The sequence below is a fragment of the Salmo trutta genome, chromosome 23, assembly GCF_901001165.1.
Source record: "Salmo trutta chromosome 23, fSalTru1.1, whole genome shotgun sequence".
Classification (NCBI taxonomy): domain Eukaryota; kingdom Metazoa; phylum Chordata; class Actinopteri; order Salmoniformes; family Salmonidae; genus Salmo; species Salmo trutta.
Window position 1 is genome coordinate 30,902,317 of NC_042979.1, and position 22,394 is coordinate 30,924,710.

The window sequence follows — 22,394 nt, forward strand, 5'->3', positions numbered from 1 at the left end:
GGACTTTATAACATGTTCATAACCCATTCATAACACATTCTGTACCGAGCAATACCAGGTAGGAATGGTAGGAACACTTTATCTGAAGACATAATGCATTCATAACACATACATACAGCACTCATAATCACTACACAATATATTTTATCTTCCATTTTGTCATAAAGGATTCTACTAGCATTTAAACATTGACTTTCTTGACTTGTTTCAATGTTTAAATATAGCATTCTAACATCTCTGTTCTCCCATGTCCCTGGCACCCCAACAGAACCCCGTCAGAAGAACCTGAGCCATGTCCTCATGCACCTGACCAACTACTCCCTCAACGTCCAGAGCGGGAACTTCGTCCACTCTGACAGCCTTTCGTCGGGAAACAAGCGCACCTTCTCCAGCGTGCTCTACCGCCTGGCCTCTAAAGGAGTGGACATCAAGAAGGTGTGGTCAGACATCATCTCTCTGGTCATCAAGACGGTCATCGCTCTGGTCCCTGAGCTCAAGGTCTACTACCTGGGTGACATACTGCCTGGCAAACCAGGACCCACCTGCTTCCAGGTACAGAGAGATGAGGAGAGTGTGTGTGTGTGTCTGTGTGTGTCTGTGTGTGGTGTGTGTGTGGTGTGTGGTGCGTGTGTGGTGTGTGTGTGGTGTGTGTGGTGTGGTGTGTGTGTCTGCCGTGTGTGTGTGTGTGTCTGTCGTGTGTGTGTGTGTCTGTCGTGTGTGTGTGTGTGTCTATCGTGTCTGTCTGTCTGTCTGTCTGTCTGTCTGTCTGTCTGTCTGTCTGTCTGTGTGTGTGTGTGTGTGTGTGTGTGTGTGTGTGTGTGTCTGTCTGTGTGTCTGTCTGTGTGTGTGTGTGTGTGTGTCTGTGTGTGTGTGTGTGTGTGTTCCAGGTGTCCCCCGGGGTGTGTGAGTACGTCCCCAGCCCAGTAGATGAGGAGGTGAAGGTGGGGGTCATTAGAGACACATTACATCTCATGAACCCTGCTCAGGAGAAATCACCAACGTGAGTCTTAACACACACACACACACACACACACACACACACACACACACACACACACACACACACACACACACACCGATGGACGTGAAGCTAGGGTTAGGGTTAGTGTTAAACCAGGATGTGGACATGAAGCTAGGGTTAGGGTTAATGCTGAACCAGGATGGGGTCATGAGGCTAGGGTTAGTGTTAAACAAGGATGTGGACATGAGGCTAGGGTTAGTGTTAAACAAGGATGTGGACATGAAGCTAGGCTAGGGTTAGTGTTAAACCAGGTTGTGGACATGAAGCTAGGGAGAGGGTTAGTGTTAAATCAAGATGTGGACATGAAGCTAGGGTTAGTGTTAAACCAGGATGTGGACATGAAGCTAGGCTGAGGGGTAGTGTTAAACCAGGATGTGGACATGAAGCTAGGCTGAGGGGTAGTGTTAAACCAGGATGTGGACATGAAGCTAGGCTGAGGGGTAGTGTTAAACCAGGATGTGGACATGAAGCTAGGCTGAGGGGTAGTGTTAAACCAGGATGTGGACATGAAGCTATGATTAGGGTTAGGGTTGAACTGGGATGTGGACATGAGCTAGGGTTAGGGTTAGTGTTAAACCAGGATGTGGACATGAAGCTAGGCTGAGGGTTAGTGTTAAACCAGGATGTGGGCATGAAGCTAGGGTTATTGTTGAACCTGGGTGTGGACATGAAGCTAGGATTAGTGTTGAACCTGGGTGTGGACATGAAGTTAGGGTTAGGGTTAAATCAGGATGTGGACATGAAGTTAGGGTTAGTGTTAAACCAGGATGTGGGCATGAAGCTAGGATTAGGGTTGAACTGGGATGTGGACATTAAGCTGCTTCATTACCCCCAGGACCATAGAAGGAGGCAGCGAACAGTCATTTCAGTCCCTCCCTCCCTCCCTCCCTCCCTCCCTCCATCTTGGCAGAGTTCATCCTGTGTTTGTGTGTGGTGATGGTGGTATTAGCCAGCCGGTGTGTCTGGGCTCTGGACTGGGCCTGGGGATTGCTGATATGGGAAAGCCTGTCTGTCTCCCTCTGATCTCTGGTCTCTCTGGCCAGCCATCTTTAGACAACACCCCAGTTAACAGCTCGCCATAAGCCTGTTAAAGGGAGACATTAAATTCCAGCCCAGCGGTGATGGAATTTCACACAAGACTGTGCCATGTGTGTGTGTGTGTGTGTGTGTGTGTGTGTGTGTGTGTGTGTGTGTGTGTGTGTGTGTGTGTGTGTGTGTGTGTGTGTGGTAGGCAGCTCTACGGCCCATGGGGTGGCCACCACTAACCTCCCCTTGTATATTCTCTCTCCCTCTGTATCTGTCAGTCTCTCTCTGTCTTTCTCTGCTCCCTCTGTATCTGCCAGTCTCTCTCTGTCTTTCTCTCTCCCTCTGTATCTGTCAGTCTCTCTCTGTCTTTCTCTGCTCCCTCTGTATCTGTCAGTCTATCTGTCTTTCTCTGCTCCTGTATCTGTCAGTCTCTCTGTCTTTCTCTGCTCCCTCTATCTGTCAGTCTCTCTCTTTCTTTCTCTGTTCCCTCTGCATCTGTCAGTCTCTCTGTCGTTCTCTGCTCCCTTTTGTATCTGTCAGTCTCTCTCTGACTTTCTCTGCCATTTCTATCACTCTCATCCCCTAGTTTTCCCTTTTGATCTATCCCTCTCTCTCTCTCTCTCTCTCTCTCTCTCTCTCTCTCTCTCTCTCTCTCACTCTCTCTCTCCCTTTCTTTCCCTGGGTTATCAGAAGTAATAACTTTCTCAGTCTTTCTCTTTCTTTCTGTCTCTGCTTTCTCTTCTATTGCTCCCGTCTGTCACGACTCCTACCGAAGGTATCTCCCCCTCCTGCTCGGGTGGCGCTTGGCGGTCGTCGTCACCGGCCAACTAGCTGCCACTGATTCCCTTTCCCCCCTTTCCGTTTATTGTTTGCACCTGTTTTTGTGTTGGGCTGATTAGCTGGGCTATTTTAGCCAGTAGGCCCGCCTGCTCTGTGTGTGCGGGATTATTGATCTGTGTGTTGCTTATGTACACGCTCATTGTGTTTATGGTGCTAGTGCGTGTTTTGCGCCGACTATTTTCTGTCCCCTGTGTTTGGGGCACTTTGGTTTTGTGTGCGCTCTGGATCGCTGTGGGGTTGCGTGTGTTCGCCGTTGTGTTCATTAAAAAACACTACCCTGTATTCTCTGCTTCCTGCGCCTGACTCCTCACCCACTACACCCAAGCCTTACAGAATCCCGCACCAAGAATCAGCAGGAGCAGCTGCCAACCCCCTTCCCTCGATGGAGGAACGCGTTCTTCATCACACCTCAGTTCTCCATCGGATCGGATCGGCGATGGAACAGATGATGGAGAGGATGGACCGATGGGAGAGGAGTGGTCTCCTCTCTCCACCTCCGGCTCCTCCGACTCATCCACCTCCTCCTCCCCCTGCGTCCAGCTCCGGCGCGCTTCGTCTTGCGCTCCCGAGGGAGTATGATGGAGCAGCGGCTGGGTGCCAGGGATTTCTGCTCCAGCTCGAGCTGTACCTGGCTACCGTGAGACCTACTCCCTCGGGGGAGGAGAGTGTGAGTGTCCTCGTTTCCTGCCTGACGGGCCGAGCTCTGGAGTGGGCTAACGCAGTCTGGAATGGTCCGGACTCGGCGAGGAATCACTATTCTGAGTTCACCCGCCGCTTTCGGGCCGTATTCGACCACCCTCCGGAGGGACGAGCGGCGGATGAGCGGCTATTCCACCTCAGGCAGGAGACGAGGAGCGCACAGGACTTCGCGCTGGAGTTCTGGACCTTGGCCGCTGGGGCGGGGTGGAACGACAGGGCCCTGATAGACCATTACCGGTGTAGCCTCCGGGCGGACGTCCGCAGGGAGCTAGCTTGTCAGGACACCGCTCTCTCTTTCGATGAGCTTATAGACATGTCTATCCGACTAGACAATCTGCTGGCTGCCCGCGGGCGTTCGGAAAGGGTCCTGTCTGTTCCACCTCCGTGCACTCCCGCCCCTATTCCCATGGAGTTAGGGGGGGCCGTGCCGAGGGGTACCGTAGGAGGAGGCTCCTCCTGCACCAGCTGTGGTCAGAGAGGACACACGGCCGACCGGTGCTGGAGGAGCCAGTCTGGGAGTCGAGTGGGCAGGTAGAACACTTCTCGGTCACCCCAGGTGAGTCAGCACCAAACTCACCCAGAACCCCCTGTTGGTCACATGTTCGTATTAATTTTTTTTCTGACTTTTCTCCCTCTTCCCAGCATAAGGCGCTAGTCGATTTAGGCGCAGCTGGGAACTTTATGGATCGCGGACTCGCCATCAAGCTGGGCATTCCGCTAGATCCCCCCTTCCCCGTACACTCCTTAGATAGCCGGCCATTAGGGTCAGGGTTGGTCAGGGAGGCCACGGTTCCACTGGACATGGTAACACAGGGGAATCATAAGGAATGGATTAGTCTCTTCCTTATCGAATCGCCTGCGTTTCCGGTGGTGGTGGGGGTTCCCTGGCTGGCTAGTCACAATCCCCGAATTTCGTGGAGACAGGGGGTTCTCCAGGGGTGGTCAGAGGAGTGTTCAGGGAGGTGTATGGGAGTTTCCATAGGTGCCACGTCGGTGAAGAGTCCAGACCAGGTTTCCACTGTGCGCATTCCCCCTGAATACGCCGATTTGGCGATCGCTTTCTGTAAGAAGAGGGCGACCAAATTACCACCTCATCGACAGGGGGATTGTGCGATAGATCTCCAGGTAAACGCTGCGCTTCCCAAGAGTCACGTGCACCCATTGTCACAGGAGGACACGTTGGCTATGGAGACATATGTCACGGAATCTCTGGGACAGGGGTACATTCGGCCCTCCATTTCACCCGTCTCCTTGAGTTTCTTTTTGTGAAGAAAAAGGAGGGAGGTCTGCGTCCGTGCATTGATTACAGAGGTCTAAATGCTATCATGGTGGGGTTTAGTTACCCGCTACCTCTCATCGCTACGGCGGTAGAATCATTTCACAGAGCAAGGTTCTTCACAAAACTGGACCTCAGGAGCGAGTATAACCTGGTGCATATTCGGGATGGAGACGAGTGGAAAACCGCATTTAGTACCACATCGGGCCATTATGAGTACCTTGTCATGCCGTATGGGTTAAAGAATGCTCCAGACGTCTTTCAACCTTTGTAGACGAGATTCTCAAGGACCTGCACGGGCAAGGCGTGCTTGTCTATATCGATGATATATTCCGCCACCCACGCCGCGCATGTGTCTCTGGTGCGCAAGGTGCTTGAGAGATTGCTGGAGCATGACCTATACGTCAAGGCTGAGAAGTGTGTGTTCTCCAAACGAGCCGTCTCCTTCTACGGTTATCGCATTTCCACCACAGGGGTGGTGATGGAGTGTGTCCGCATTTAGGCCGTGTGTAATTGACCGACTCCAACCACAGTGAAGGAGGTGCAGCGGTTCTTAGGGTTTGCCAATTACTACCGGAGGTTTATCCGGGGTTTTGGCCAGGTAGCGGCTCCCATTACCTCACTGCTGAAGGGGGGGCCGGTGCGTTTGCGGTGGTCGACTGAGGCGGACAGAGCCTTCAAGAGGTTGAAGGTGCTGTTCACCGAGGCACCCGTGTTGGCGCACCCGGACCCCTCTCTAGCATTCATGGTGGAGGTGGACACATCCGAGGCTGGGGTGGGTGCCATGCTATCACAGCGCTCGGGTACGCCACCGAAACTCCGCCCCTGCGCTTTCTTTTCGAAGATGCTCAGTCCGGCGGAGCACAACTATGATGTGGGGGACCGGGAGTTGTTAGCGGTGGTAAAAGCCCTGAGGGTGTGGAGACACTGGCTTGAGGGGGCTAAGCACCCCTTTCTCATCTGGACCGACTACCAGAATCTGGATTATATCCGGGCAGCTAGGAGACTGAATCCGTGTCAGGCAAGGTGGGCCATGTTCTTCACCCGATTCAGGTTCACCATTTCCTATAGACCAGGCTCCCTGAACACGAAGGCCGATGCGCTGTCCCGTCTCTATGGCCCATTGATCCTACTCCCATCATTCCAGCATCTAGGCTGGTGGCACCGGTGGTATGGGAGGTGGACTCGGACATCAAGCGGGCGTTACGGGTGGAACCTGCGCCTTCACAGTGTCCCACGGGTTGCATGTACGTGCCGCTTGGTGTCCGTGATCAATTGATTCGGTGGGCCCACACACTACCCTCTTCGGGTCATCCTGGTGTGGTGAGGACAGTGCGGGGTCTCAGGGGGAAGTACTGGTGGCCCACCTTGGCTAAGGACGTTAGGTTCTACATCTCTTCCTGTTCGGTAAGCGCCCAGAGTAAGGCTCCTAGGCACCTTCCGAGAGCGAAGTTACAGCCCCTCCCCGTTCCACAATGGCCATGGTCTCACCTGTCAGTGGACTTCCTGACCGATCTCCCCCGTCTCAGGGGAACACTACTGCCCTGGTTGTTGTGGATCGGTTTTCTAAGTCCTGCCGTCTCCTCCCATTGCCTGGTCTCCCTACGGCCCTACAGACTGCGGAGGCCCTATTTACCCACGTCTTACGGCACTACGGGGTGCCGGAGGACATTGTCTCTGATCGAGGTTCCCAGTTAACGTCCAGGGTATGGAAGGCGTTTATGGCGCGTCTGGGGGTCTCGGTCAGCTTGACCTCTGGTTATCACCCCGAGAGTGATGGGCAGGCGGAGAGGGTGAACCAGGAGGTGGGCAGGTTTCTGAGGTCGTATTGCCAGGACCGGCCAGGGGAGTGGGCGAGGTACATTCCATGGGCAGAGTTGGCCCAGAACTCACTCCGTCACTCCTCTACTAACCTGTCACCCTTTCAGTGTGTTTTGGGTTACCAGCCGGTCCTGGCACCATGGCACCAGAGTCAGACCGAGGCTCCTGCGGTGGAGGAGTGGGTGCAGCGCTCCAAGGAGACCTGGAGAGCCGTCCAGGAATCCCTGAAGCAAGCCGGTGGATGGCAAAAGAGGAGTGCTTACCGCCACCGCAGTGAGGCCCCCGTGTTCGTACCGGGGGACAGGGTCTGGCTCTCGACCCGGAACCTGCACCTCCGCTTGCCCTGCCGGAAGCTGGGGCCGCAGTGTGTGGGGCCTTTCAAAGTCCTGAGGAGGATAAATTAGGTGTGTTATAGGTTACAACTCCCTTCCTTTTACCGTATTAACCCCTTGTTTCATGTGTCTCTCCTCAGGCCGGTGGTAGCTGGTCCCCTGCAAGAAGGTGAGGTGCCGGAGGTCCCTCCGCCCCCTCTGGACATCGGGGGGTCCCCGGCGTACACCATACGGGCCATTCTGGACTCGAGAAGCCGGGCGAGGGGCCTGCAGTACCTCGTGGACTGGGAGGGGTACGGCCCGGAGGAGAGGTGCTGGGTACCGGTGGAGGACGTCTTAGACCCGTCCCTGTTGAGGGATTTCCATCGCCTCCACCCGGATCGCCCTGCGCCTCACCCTCCGGGTCGCCCTCGGGGCCGGTGTCGGCGCACTGCGGGAGCCGCGCGTCAGGGGGGGGGGGGGTACTGTCACGACTCCTACCGAAGGTAGCTCCCCTTCCTGCTCGGGTGGCGCTCGGCGGTCGTTGTCACCGGCCTACTAGCTGCCACTGATTCCCTTTCCCCGCCCCTTTCCATTTATTGTTTGCACCTGTTTTTGTGTTGGGCTGATTAGCTGGGCTATTTTAGCCAGTAGGCCCGCCTGCTCTGTGTGTGCGGGATTATTGATCTGTGTTTTGCTTATGTACACGCTCATTGTGTTTATGGTGCTAGTGCGTGTTTTGCGCCGACTATTTTCTGTCCCCTGTGTTTGGGGCACTTTGGTTTTGTGTGCGCTCTGGATCGCTGTGGGGTGGCGTGTGTTTGCTGTTGTGTTCATTAAAAAACACTACCCTGTATTCTCTACTTCCTGCGCATGACTCCTCACCCACTACACCCAAGCCTTACACCGTCTCTCTCTCTCTCTCTCTCTCTCTCAAATTCAAATTCAAGCTGCTTTATTGGCATGAAAAACATTGCGTCAATATTGCCAAAGCAACAATGTATACAATATACATTGTAATCAAATATTAAAGAATAACAAATAATAATATAAAATGGTAGTAAAATATAATAATCAAAAAATTAAATTAATTATAACAACAATAAAATGGTAACAGTCAATAGTAGAAATATAATAAATATAAAAAGCTAAACAAGGAAAATATAACTAACTAACTGTCATCTTCACCATTACATCAGTACTACAACTACCATCATTATTACTACTACTACCACCACCATCACTAAACTGATATCACTACCATCATCATTACTACTACGACAACCACCATCACTAAATAGCTATCACTACCATCATCATTACTACTACCACCACCATCACTAAACTGCTATCACTACCATCATCATTACTACTACCACCACCACCACAATCACTAAACTGCTATCACTACCACCATCACTAATCTGCTATCAATACTAGCATCATTACTACTACTACTACCACCACCATCACTAAACTTATATCACTACCATCATTACTACTACTACCATCACATCACTAAACTGCTATCACTACCATCATCATTGCTACTACTACAACCACCATCACTAAATAGCTATCACTACCATCATCATTACTACTTCTAGCACCACCATCACTAAACTGCTGTCACTACCATCATCATTGCTACTACTATAACCACCATCACTAAACTGCTATCACTACCATCATCATTATTACTATTACCACCACTCCATCACTAAAAAGCTATCACTACCATCATCATTACTACTACTACCACCACCATCACTAAACTTATATCACTTCCATCATTACTACTACTACCATCACATCACTAAACTGCTATCACTACCATCATCATTACTACTACTACAACCACCATCACTAAATAGCTATCACTACCATCATCATTACTACTTCTACCACCACCATCACTAAACTGCTGTCACTACCATCATCATTGCTACTACTATAACCACCATCACTAAACTGCTATCACTACCATCATCATTATTACTATTACCACCACTCCATCACTAAAAAGCTATCACTACCATCATCATTACTACTACTACCACCACCATCACTAAACTGTTATCACAACCATCATCATTACTACTACTACCACCACCACCATCACTAAACTGCTATCACTACCATCATCATTCTACTACCACCACTCCATCACTAAAAAGCTATCACTACCATCATCATTACTACTACTACCACCACCATCACTAAACTGTTATCACAACCATCATCATTACTACTACTACCACCACCACCATCACTAAACTGCTATCACTACCATCATCATTCTACTACTACCACAACCATCACTAAACTGCTATCACTACCATCATCATTACTACTACTACTACCACCACCATCACTAAACTGCTATCACTACCATCATCATTACTACTACTACCACCACCACCATCACTAAACTGCTATCACTACCATCATCACTACTACTACCACCACCATCACTAAACTGCTATCACTACCATCATCATTACTACTACCACCACCATCACTAAACATCTATCACTACCATCATCATTACTACTACTACCACAACCATCACTAAACTGCTATCAATACCATCATCATTACTACTACTACCACCACCACATCACTAAACTGCTATCAATACCATCATCATTACTACTACTACCACCACCATCACTAAACTGCTATTACTACCATCATCATTACATTTACATTTACATTTAAGTCATTTAGCAGACGCTCTTATTCAGAGCGACTTACAAATTGGTGCATTCACCTTATGATATCCAGTGGAACAACCACTTTACAATAGTGCATCTAAATCTTTTAAGGGGGGGGGGGTTAGAAGGATTACTTTATCCTATCCCAGGTATTCCTTAAAGAGGTGGGGTTTCAGGTGTCTCCGGAAGGTGGTGATTGACTCCGCTGTCCTGGCGTCGTGAGGGAGCTTGTTCCACCTTTGGGGTGCCAGAGCAGCAAACAGTTTTGACTGGGCTGAGCGGGAACTGTGCTTCCTCAGAGGTAGGGAGGCGAGCAGGCCAGAGGTGGATGAACGCAGTGCCCTTGTTTGGGTGTAGGGCCTGATCAGAGCCTGAAGGTACGGAGGTGCCGTTCCCCTCACAGCTCCGTAGGCAAGCACCATGGTCTTGTAGCGGATGCGAGCTTCAACTGGAAGCCAGTGGAGAGAGCGGAGGAGCGGGGTGACGTGAGAGAACTTGGGAAGGTTGAACACCAGACGGGCTGCGGCGTTCTGGATGAGTTGTAGGGGTTTAATGGCACAGGCAGGGAGCCCAGCCAACAGCGAGTTGCAGTAATCCAGACGGGAGATGACAAGTGCCTGGATTAGGACCTGCGCCGCTTCCTGTGTGAGGCAGGGTCGTACTCTGCGAATGTTGTAGAGCATGAACCTACAGGATCGGGTCACCGCCTTGATGTTAGTGGAGAACGACAGGGTGTTGTCCAGGATCACGCCAAGGTTCTTAGCACTCTGGGAGGAGGACACAAGGGAGTTGTCAACCGTGATGGCGAGATCATGGAACGGGCAGTCCTTCCCCGGGAGGAAGAGCAGCTCCGTCTTGCCGAGGTTCAGCTTGAGGTGGTGATCCGTCATCCACACTGATATGTCTGCCAGACATGCAGAGATGCGATTCGCCGCCTGGTTATCAGAAGGGGGAAAGGAGAAGATGAATTGTGTGTCGTCTGCATAGCAATGATAGGAGAGACCATGTGAGGATATGACAGAGCCAAGTGACTTGGTGTATAGCGAGAATAGGAGAGGACTTAGAACAGAGCCCTGGGGGACACCAGTGGTGAGAGCGCGTGGTGCGGAGACAGATTCTCGCCACGCCACCTGGTAGGAGCGACCTGTCAGGTAGGACGCAATCCAAGCGTGGGCCGCGCCGGAGATGCCCAACTCGGAGAGGGTGGAGAGGAGGATCTGATGGTTCACAGTATCAAAGGCAGCAGATAGGTCTAGAAGGATGAGAGCAGAGGAGAGAGAGTTAGCTTTAGCAGTGCGGAGAGCCTCCGTGACACAGAGAAGAGCAGTCTCAGTTGAATGCCCAGTCTTGAAACCTGACTGATTAGGATCAAGAAGGTCATTCTGAGAGAGATAGCAGGAGAGCTGGCCAAGGACGGCACGTTCAAGAGTTTTGGAGAGAAAAGAAAGAAGGGATACTGGTCTGTAGTTGTTGACATTGGAGGGATCGAGTGTAGGTTTTTTCAGAAGGGGTGCAACTCTCGCTCTCTTGAAGACGGAAGGGACGTAGCCAGCGGTCAAGGATGAGTTGATGAGCGAGGTGAGGTAGGGGAGAAGGTCTCCGGAAATGGTCTGGAGAAGAGAGGAGGGGATAGGGTCAAGTGGGCAGGTTGTTGGGCGGCCGGCCTTCACAAGACGCGAGATTTCATCTGGAGAGAGAGGGGAGAAAGAGGTCAAAGCACAGGGTAGGGCAGTGTGAGCAGGACCAGCGGTGTCGTTTGACTTAGCAAACGAGGATCGGATATCGTCAACCTTCTTTTCAAAATGGTTGACGAAGTCATCCGCAGAGGGAGGAGGGGGGGAGGAGGATTCAGGAGGGAGGAGAAGGTAGCAAAGAGCTTCCTAGGGTTAGAGGCAGATGCTTGGAATTTAGAGTGGTAGAAAGTGGCTTTAGCAGCAGAGACAGAAGAGGAGAATGTAGAGAGGAGGGAGTGAAAGGATGCCAGGTCCGCAGGGAGGCGAGTTTTCCTCCATTTCCGCTCGGCTGCCCGGAGCCCTGTTCTGTGAGCTCGCAGTGAGTCGTCGAGCCACGGAGCAGGAGGGGAGGACCGAGCCGGCCTGGAGGATAGGGGACAGAGAAAATCAAAGGATGCAGAAAGGGAGGAGAGGAGGGTTGAGGAGGCAGAATCAGGAGATAGGTTGGAGAAGGTTTGAGCAGAGGGAAGAGATGATAGGATGGAAGAGGAGAGAGTAGCGGGAGAGAGAGAGCGAAGGTTGGGACGGCGCAATACCATCCGAGTAGGGGCAGAGTGAGAAGTGTTGGATGAGAGCGAGAGGGAAAAGGATACAAGGTAGTGGTCGGAGACTTGGAGGGGAGTTGCAATGAGATTAGTGGAAGAACAGCATCTAGTAAAGATAAGGTCAAGCGTATTGCCTGCCTTGTGAGTAGGGGGGGAAGGTGAGAGGGTGAGGTCAAAAGAGGAGAGGAGTGGAAAGAAGGAGGCAGAGAGGAATGAGTCAAAGGTAGACGTGGGGAGGTTAAAGTCACCCAGAACTGTGAGAGGTGAGCCATCCTCAGGAAAGGAACTTATCAAGGCGTCAAGCTCATTGATGAACTCTCCAAGGGAACCTGGAGGGCGATAAATGATAAGGATGTTAAGCTTGAAATGGCTGGTAACTGTGACAGCATGGAATTCAAATGAGGAGATAGACAGATGGGTCAGGGGAGAAAGAGAGAATGTCCACTTGGGAGAGATGAGGATTCCAGTGCCACCACCCCGCTGGCTCGATGCTCTAGGGGTATGCGAGAACACGTGGGCTGAAGAGGAGAGAACAGTAGGAGTAGCAGTGTTATCTGTGGTAATCCATGTTTCCGTCAGCGCCAGGAAGTCTAGGGACTGGAGGGTAGCATAGGCTGAGATGAACTCAGCCTTGTTGGCCGCAGACCGGCAGTTCCAGAGGCTGCCGGAGACCTGGAACTCCACGTGGGTCGTGCGCGCTGGGACCACCAGGTTAGAGTGGTAGCGGCCACGCGGTGTGAAGCGTTTGTATGGCCTGTGCAGAGGGGAGAGAACAGGGATAGACAGACACATAGTTGACAAGCTACAGAAGAGGCTACGCTAATGCAAAGGAGAATGGAATGACAAGTGGACTACACGTCTCGAATGTTCAGAAAGTTAAGCTTACGTTGCAAAAATCTTATTGACTAAAATGACGAAAATGATACAGTACTGCTGGCTGGTGGAGTAGGCTAGCTAGCAGTGGCTGCGTTGTTGACTTTGTTAGAACGTGTAGCTGGCTAGGTAACCTCGATAGTTTCAGTACTACACCTTGTCATGATACAAAAGCAACTTTGTAGCTAGCTCACATAACACTAATCAAGACGTTCCTTTGTAATGTATTTAGTTTCTACAGTGCTGCTCGTCGGTAATAGTTGGCTACTACTACCACCATCATCACTAAACTGCTATCACTACCATCATCATTACTACTACTACCACCACCATCACTAAACTGCTATCACTACCATCATCATTACTACTACCACCACCATCACTAAACTGCTATCACTACCATCATCATTACTACTACTACCACCACCACCACCATCACTAAACTGCTATCAATACCACCATCATTACTACTACTACCACCACCACCGTCACTAAACTGCTATCACTACCATCATCATTACTACTACTACCACCATCACTAAACTGCTATCACTACCATCATCACTACTACTACTACCACCACCATCACTAAACTGCTATCACTTCCATTATCATTACTACTACTACCACCACCATCACTAAACTGCTATCACTACCATCATCATTACTACTACTACCACCATCATCCATCACTAAACTGCTATCACTACCACCATCACTAATCTGCTATCAATACTAGCATCATTACTACTACTACCACCTCCACCACCATCACTAAACTTATATCACTACCATCATTACTACTACTACCATCACCATCACTAAACTGATATCACTACCATCATCATTACTACTACTACAACCACCATCACTAAATAGCTATCACTACCATCATCATTACTACTACTACCACCACCATGACTAAACTGCTATCACTACCATCATCATTACTACTGCTACCACCACCATCACTAAACTGCTATCACTACCATCATCATTACTACTACTAACACCACCATGACTAAACTGCTGTCACTACCATCATCATTACTACTATTACCACCACCATCACTAAACTGCTATTACTACCATCTTAGTTAATTCTACTACTACCACCACCATCACTAAACTGCTATCATTACCATCATCAATTCTACTACTACCACCTCATCACTAAACTGCTATCACTACCATCGTCATTAGTACTACTACCACCACCATAACTAAACTGCTATCACTACCATCATCATTTTTACTATTACCACCACTACCATCACTAAACTGCTATCACTACCATCATCATTTTTACTATTACCACCACCACCATCACTAAACTGCTGTCACTACCATCATCATTGCTATTACTATAACCACCATCACTAAACTGCTATTACTACCATCATCATTATTACTATTACCACCACTCCATCACTAAAAAGCTATCACTACCATCATCATTACTACTACTACCACCACCATCACTAAACTGTTATCACTACCATCATCACTACAACTACTACCACCACCATCACTAAACTGCTATCACTACCATCATCATTCTACTACTACCACAACCATCACTAAACTGCTATCACTGCCATCATCATTACTACTACTACCACCACAACCATCACTAAACTGCTATCAATACCATCATCATTACTATTACTACCACCACCACATCACTAAACTGCTATCACCACCATCACTAAACTGCTATCACTACCATCATCATTACTACTACTACCACCACCACCATCACTAAACTGCTATCACTACCATCATCATTACTACTACCACCACCATCACTAAACTTCTATCACTACCATCATCATTACTACTACTACCACCACCATCACTAAACTGCTATCACTACCATCATCATTCTACTACTACCACCACCACCATCACTAAACTGCTGTCACTACCATCATCATTACTACTACTAACACCACCATCACTAAACTGCTATCACTACCATCAGCATTCTACTACTACTACCACAACCATCACTAAACTGCTATCACTACCATCTTAGTTAATTCTACAACTACCACCACCATCACTAAACTGCTATCACTACCATCATCATTACTACTACTACCACCCCATCACTAAACTGCTATCACTACCATCTTCGTTAATTCTACTACTACCACCACCATCACTAAACTGCTATTACTACCATCATCATTACTACTACTACCACCACTACCATCACTAAATTGCTATCACTCCCATCATCATTACTACAACTACCACCATCACTTAACTGCTATCACTACCATCAACATTCTACTACTACTACCACCACCATCACTAAACTGCTATCACTACCATCATCATTACTACTACTACCACCACATCACTAAACTGCTATTGCTACCATCATCATTACTACTACTACCACCACCATCACTAAACTGCTATCACTACCATCATCATTCTACTACTAATCAAATCACATTTTTTTATGTAGCCTTTCTTACATCAGCTGATATCTCAAAGTGCTGTTCAGAAACCCAGCGTAAAACCCCAAACATCAAGCAATGCAGGTGTAGAAGCACGGTGGTTAGGAAAAACTCCCTAGAAAGGCCAAAACCTAGGAAGAAACCTAGAGAGGAACCAGGCTATGAGGGGTGGCCAGTCCTCTTCTGGCTGTGCCGGGTGGAGATTATAACAGAACATGGCCAAGATGTTAAAATGCTCATAAATGACCAGCATGGGACGGCATGGAAGAACACCAATAAGCCAGTGACTCAGCCCCTGTAATAGGGTGACTCAGCCCCTGTACTACCACTAACACCATCACTAAACTCGTATCACTACCATCATCATTACTACTTCTACCACCACCATCACTAAACTGCTATCACTACCATCATCATTACTACTACAACCACCACCAACACCAAACTGCTATCACTACCATCATCATTATTACTATTACCACCACTACCATCACTAAAATGCTATCACAACCATCATCATTACTACTACTACCACCACCATCACTAAACTGCTATCACTACCATCATCATTACTACTACTACCACCACCATCACTAAACTGCTATCACTACCATCATCATTACTACTACTAACACCACCATCACTAAACTGCTATCACTACCATCATCATTGCTACTACAACCACCACATCACTAAACGACTATTACTACCATCTTCATTACTACTACTACCACCACCAACACTAAACTGCTATCACTACCATCATCGTTCTACTACTACCACCACATCACTAAACCACTATTACTACCATCATCATTACTACTACTAATACCACCATCACTAAACTGCTATCACTACCATCATCATCATTCTACTACTACTACCACCACCATCATCACTAAACTGCTATCACTACCATCTTAGTTAATTCTACTACTACCACAACCATCACTAAACTGCTATCACTGCCATCATCATCACTAAACTGCTATCACTACCATCATCATTGCTACTACTACCACCACATCACTAAACCACTATTACTACCATCATCATTACTACTACTACCACCACCATCACTAAACTGCTATCACTACCATCATCGTTCTACTACTACCACCACATCACTAAACCACTATTACTACCATCATCATTACTACTACTAATACCACCATCACTAAACTGCTATCACTACCATCATCATCATTCTACTACTACTACCACCACCATCATCACTAAACTGCTATCACTACCATCTTAGTTAATTCTACTACTACCACAACCATCACTAAACTGCTATCACTGCCATCATCATTACTACTACTACCAACACCACCATCACTAAACTGCTATCAATACCATCATCATTACTACTATTACCACCACCATGACTAAACTGCTATCACTACCATCATCATTACTACTATTACCAACACCATCACTAAACTGCTATTACTACCATCTTAGTTAATTCTACTACTACCACCACCATCACTAAACTGATATCACTACCATCATCATTACTACTATAACCATCACCATCACTAAACTGCTATCACTACCATCATCACTAAACTGCTATCACTACCATCATCATTACTACTACTACCACCACCATCACTAAAATGGTAGCACTACCATGATCATTATACTACTACTACCACCACCATCACTAAACTGCTATCACTACCATCATCATTACTACTACTACCACCACCATCACTAAACTGCTATCACTACCATCTTAGTTAATTCTACTACTACCACCACCATCACTAAACTGATATCACTACCATCATCATTACTACTACTACCATCACCAACACTAAACTGCTATCACTACCATCATCATTATTAATACTACAACCAATACCATCACTAAACCGCTATCAATACCATCATCATTACTACTACTACCACCACCATCACTAAACTGCTATCACTACCATCATCATTACTACTACTACCACCACCATCACTAAACTGCTATCACTACCATCATCATTACTACTACTACCACCCCCATCACTAAACTGCTATCACTACCATCATCATTGCTACTACTACCACCACATCACTAAACCACTATTACTACCATCATCATTACTACTACTACCACCACCATCACTAAACTGCTATCACTACCATCATCGTTCTACTACTACCACCACATCACTAAACCACTATTACTACCATCATCATTACTACTACTAATACCACCATCACTAAACTGCTATCACTACCATCATCATCATTCTACTACTACTACCACCACCATCATCACTAAACTGCTATCACTACCATCTTAGTTAATTCTACTACTACCACAACCATCACTAAACTGCTATCACTGCCATCATCATCACTAAACTGCTATCACTACCATCATCATTGCTACTACTACCACCACATCACTAAACCACTATTACTACCATCATCATTACTACTACTACCACCACCATCACTAAACTGCTATCACTACCATCATCGTTCTACTACTACCACCACATCACTAAACCACTATTACTACCATCATCATTACTACTACTAATACCACCATCACTAAACTGCTATCACTACCATCATCATCATTCTACTACTACTACCACCACCATCATCACTAAACTGCTATCACTACCATCTTAGTTAATTCTACTACTACCACAACCATCACTAAACTGCTATCACTGCCATCATCATTACTACTACTACCAACACCACCATCACTAAACTGCTATCAATACCATCATCATTACTACTATTACCACCACCATGACTAAACTGCTATCACTACCATCATCATTACTACTATTACCAACACCATCACTAAACTGCTATTACTACCATCTTAGTTAATTCTACTACTACCACCACCATCACTAAACTGATATCACTACCATCATCATTACTACTATAACCATCACCATCACTAAACTGCTATCACTACCATCATCATTACTACTACTACCACCACCATCACTAAAATGGTAGCACTACCATGATCATTATACTACTACTACCACCACCATCACTAAACTGCTATCACTACCATCATCATTACTACTACTACCACCACCATCACTAAACTGCTATCACTACCATCTTAGTTAATTCTACTACTACCACCACCATCACTAAACTGATATCACTACCATCATCATTACTACTACTACCATCACCAACACTAAACTGCTATCACTACCATCATCATTATTACTACTACCACCACCACCATCACTAAACTGCTATCAATACCATCATCATTACTACTACTACCACCACCATCACTAAACTGCTATCACTACCATCATCATTACTACTACTACCACCACCACCACCATCACTTAACTGCTATCACTGCCATCATCAATTCTACTACTACCACCACATCACTAAACTGCTATCACTACCATCATCATTATTACTATTACCACCACTACCATCACTAAAATGCTATCACTACCATCATCATTACTACTACTAACACCACCATCACTAAACTGCTATCACTACCATCATCATTCTACTACTGCTACCACCACCATCACTAAACTGCTATCACTACCATCATCATTCTACTACTACCACCACCATCACTAAACTGCTATCACTACCATCATCATTATTACTATTACCACCACTACCATCACTAAAATGCTGTCACTACCATCATCATTACTACTACTACCACCACCATCACTAAACTGCTATCACTACCATCATCATTACTACTACTACCACCACCACCACCACCACCACTAAACTGCTATCAATACCATCATCATTAGTACTACTACCACCACCATCACTAAACTGCTATCACTACCATCATCATTACTACCACCACCACCACCATCACTAAACTGCTATCTCTGCCATCATCATTACTACTGCTACCACCATCACTAAACTGCTATCACTACCATCATCAATTCTAATACTACCACCACATCACTAAACTGCTATCACTAACATCATCATTACTACTACTACCACCACCATCACAAAAATGCTATCACTACCATCATCGTTACTACTACTACCACCACCACCATCACTTAACTGCTATCACTACCATCATCATTACTACTACTTCCAACATCACTGAACTGCTATCAATACCATCATCATTACTAATACTACCATCACTAAACTGCTGTCACTACCATCATCATTACTACTACTACCACCATCACCATCACTAAACTGCTATCACTACCATCATCATTACTACTACTACCACCACCACCACCATCAATAAACATCTATCACTACCATCATCATTACTACTACTACCACCACCATCACTAAACTGCTATCACTACCATCATCATTACTACTACTACTACTACTACTACTACCACCACCACCACCATCACTAACTGCTATCACTACCATCATCATTACTACTACTACCACCATCACTAAAATACTATCACTACCATCATCAATTCTACTACTACCACCACCATCACTAAACTGCTATCACTACCATCATCATTACTACTACTACTACTACTACTACTACTACCACCACCACCACCATCACTAAACTGCTATCATTACCATCATCATTACTACTACTACTACCACTACCATCACTAAACTGCTATCACTACCATCATCATTACTGCTACTACCACCACCATCACTATACTGCTATCACTACCATTACCATTCTACTACTACCACCACCACATCACTAAACTGCTATCACTACCATCATCATTACTACTACTACCACCACCACCATCACTAAACTGCTATCACTACCATCATCATTACTACTACTACTACCACCATCACTAAACTGCAGTCACTCTCATCATCATTACTACTACTACTACCACCACCATCACTAAACTGCTATCACTACCATCATCATTACTACTACTACCACCATCACTGAACTGCTATCAATACCATCATCATTACTAAATCAAATCAAATCAAATCAAATCAAATTTATTTATATAGCCCTTCGTACATCAGCTGAAATCTCAAAGTGCTGTACAGAAACCCAGCCTAAAACCCCAAACAGCAAGCAATGCATGTGAAAGAAGCACGGTGGCTGGGAAAAACTCCCTAGGAAAAACTCCTGAGAAAGGCCAAAAACCTAGGAAGAAACCTAGAGAGGAACCAGGCTATGAGGGGTGGCCAGTCCTCTTCTGGCTGTGCCGGGTGGATATTATAACAGAACATGGTCAAGATGTTAAAATGTTCGTAAATGACCAGCATGGTCAAATAATAATAATCATAGTAATTGTCGAGGGTGCAACAAGCACGTCCGGTGAACAGGTCAGGGTTCCGTAGCCACAGGCAGAACAGTTGAAACTGGAGCAGCAGCATGGCCAGGTGGACTGGGGACAGCAAGGAGTCATCATGCCAGGTAGTCCTAGGGCTCAGGTCCTCCGAGAGAAAGAAAGAAAGAAAGAAAGAAAGAGAGAATTAGAGAGAGCATATTTACATTCACACAGGACACCGGATAAGACAAGAGAATACTCCAGATGTAACAGACTGACCCTAGCCCCCCGACACATAAACTACTGCAGCATAAATACTGGAGGCTGAGACAGGAGGGATCAGAAGACACTGTGGCCCCATCCGATGATACCCCCGGACAGGGCCAAACAGGCAGGATATAACCCCACCCACTTTGCCAAAGCACAGCCCCCACACCACTAGAGGGATATCTACAACCACCAACTTACCGTCCGAAGACAAGGCCGAGTATAGCCCACAAAGATGTCCGCCACGGCACAACCCAAGGGGGGGCGCCAACCCAGACAGGAAGACCACGTCAGTGGCTCAACCTACTCAAGTGACGCACCCCTCCCATGGACGGCATGGAAGAACACCAGTAAGTCAGTGACTCAGCCCCTGTAAAAGGGTTAGAGGCAGAGAATCCCAGTGGGAAGAGGGGAACCGACAAGGCAGAGACAGCAAGGGCGGTTCGTTGCTCCAGCCTTTCCGTTCACCTTCACACTCCTGGGCCAGACTATACTTAATCATAGGACCTACTGAAGAGATAAGTCTTCAGTAAAGACTTAAAGGTTGAGACTGAGTCTGCGTCTCTCACATGGGTAGGCAGACCATTCCATAAAAATGGAGCTCTATAGGAGAAAGCCCTACCTCCAGCCGTTTGCTTAGAAATTCTAGGGACAATTAGGAGGCCTGCGTCTTGTGACCGTAGCGTACGTGTAGGTATGTACGGCAGGACCAAATCGGAAAGATAGGTAGGAGCAAGCCCATGTAATGCTTTGTAGGTTAGCAGTAAAACCTTGAAATCAGCCCTTGCCTTAACAGGAAGCCAGTGTAGGGAAGCTAGCACTGGAGTAATATGATCAAATTTTTTGGTTCTAGTCAGGATTCTAGCAGCCGTATTTAGCACTAACTGAAGTTTGTTTAGTGCTTTATCCGGGTAGCCGGAAAGTAGAGCATTGCAGTAGTCGAGCCTAGAAGTAACAAAAGCATGGATTAATTTTTCTGCGTCATTTTTGGACAGAAAGTTTCTGATTTTTGCAATGTTACGTAGATGGAAAAAAGCTGTCCTTGAAGCAGTCTTGATATGTTCTTCAAAAGAGAGATCAGGGTCCAGAGTAACGCCGAGGTCCTTCACAGTTTTATTTGAGACGACTGTACAACCATCCAGATTAATTGTCAGATTCAACAGAAGATCTCTTTGTTTCTACTACTACCACCACCACCATCACTAAACTGCTATCACTACCATCATCATTACTACTACTACCACCACCACCATCACTAAACTGCTATCACTACCATCATCATTACTGCTATTACCTCCTCCATCATCACTAAACTGCTATCACTGCCATCATTACTACTACTACCACCACCACGACCATCACTAAACTGCTATCACTACCATCATCATTACTACTATTACCACCACCACCAACACTAAACTACTATATCTACCATCATCATTACTACAACTACCACCACCATCACTATACTGCTATCACTACTATCATCATTATTACTATTACCACCACTTCCATCACTAAAATGCTATCACTACCATCATCATTACTACT

General features: G+C 47.0%; 1 protein-coding gene across 1 annotated transcript in view; it reads left to right on the top strand.

Annotated features, from left to right (window-relative positions):
* Positions 1-826: 826 nt before the first annotated feature.
* The window catches only part of LOC115160298 (tubulin polyglutamylase TTLL11-like), a 55,779-nt gene continuing 34,211 nt past the window's right edge, over positions 827-22,394 (top strand). Inside the window, exon 1 of the mRNA XM_029710659.1 lies at positions 827-1,000. The gene's annotated coding sequence lies outside the window, so the exon portion shown is untranslated. The remainder of the gene's footprint in view (positions 1,001-22,394) is intronic.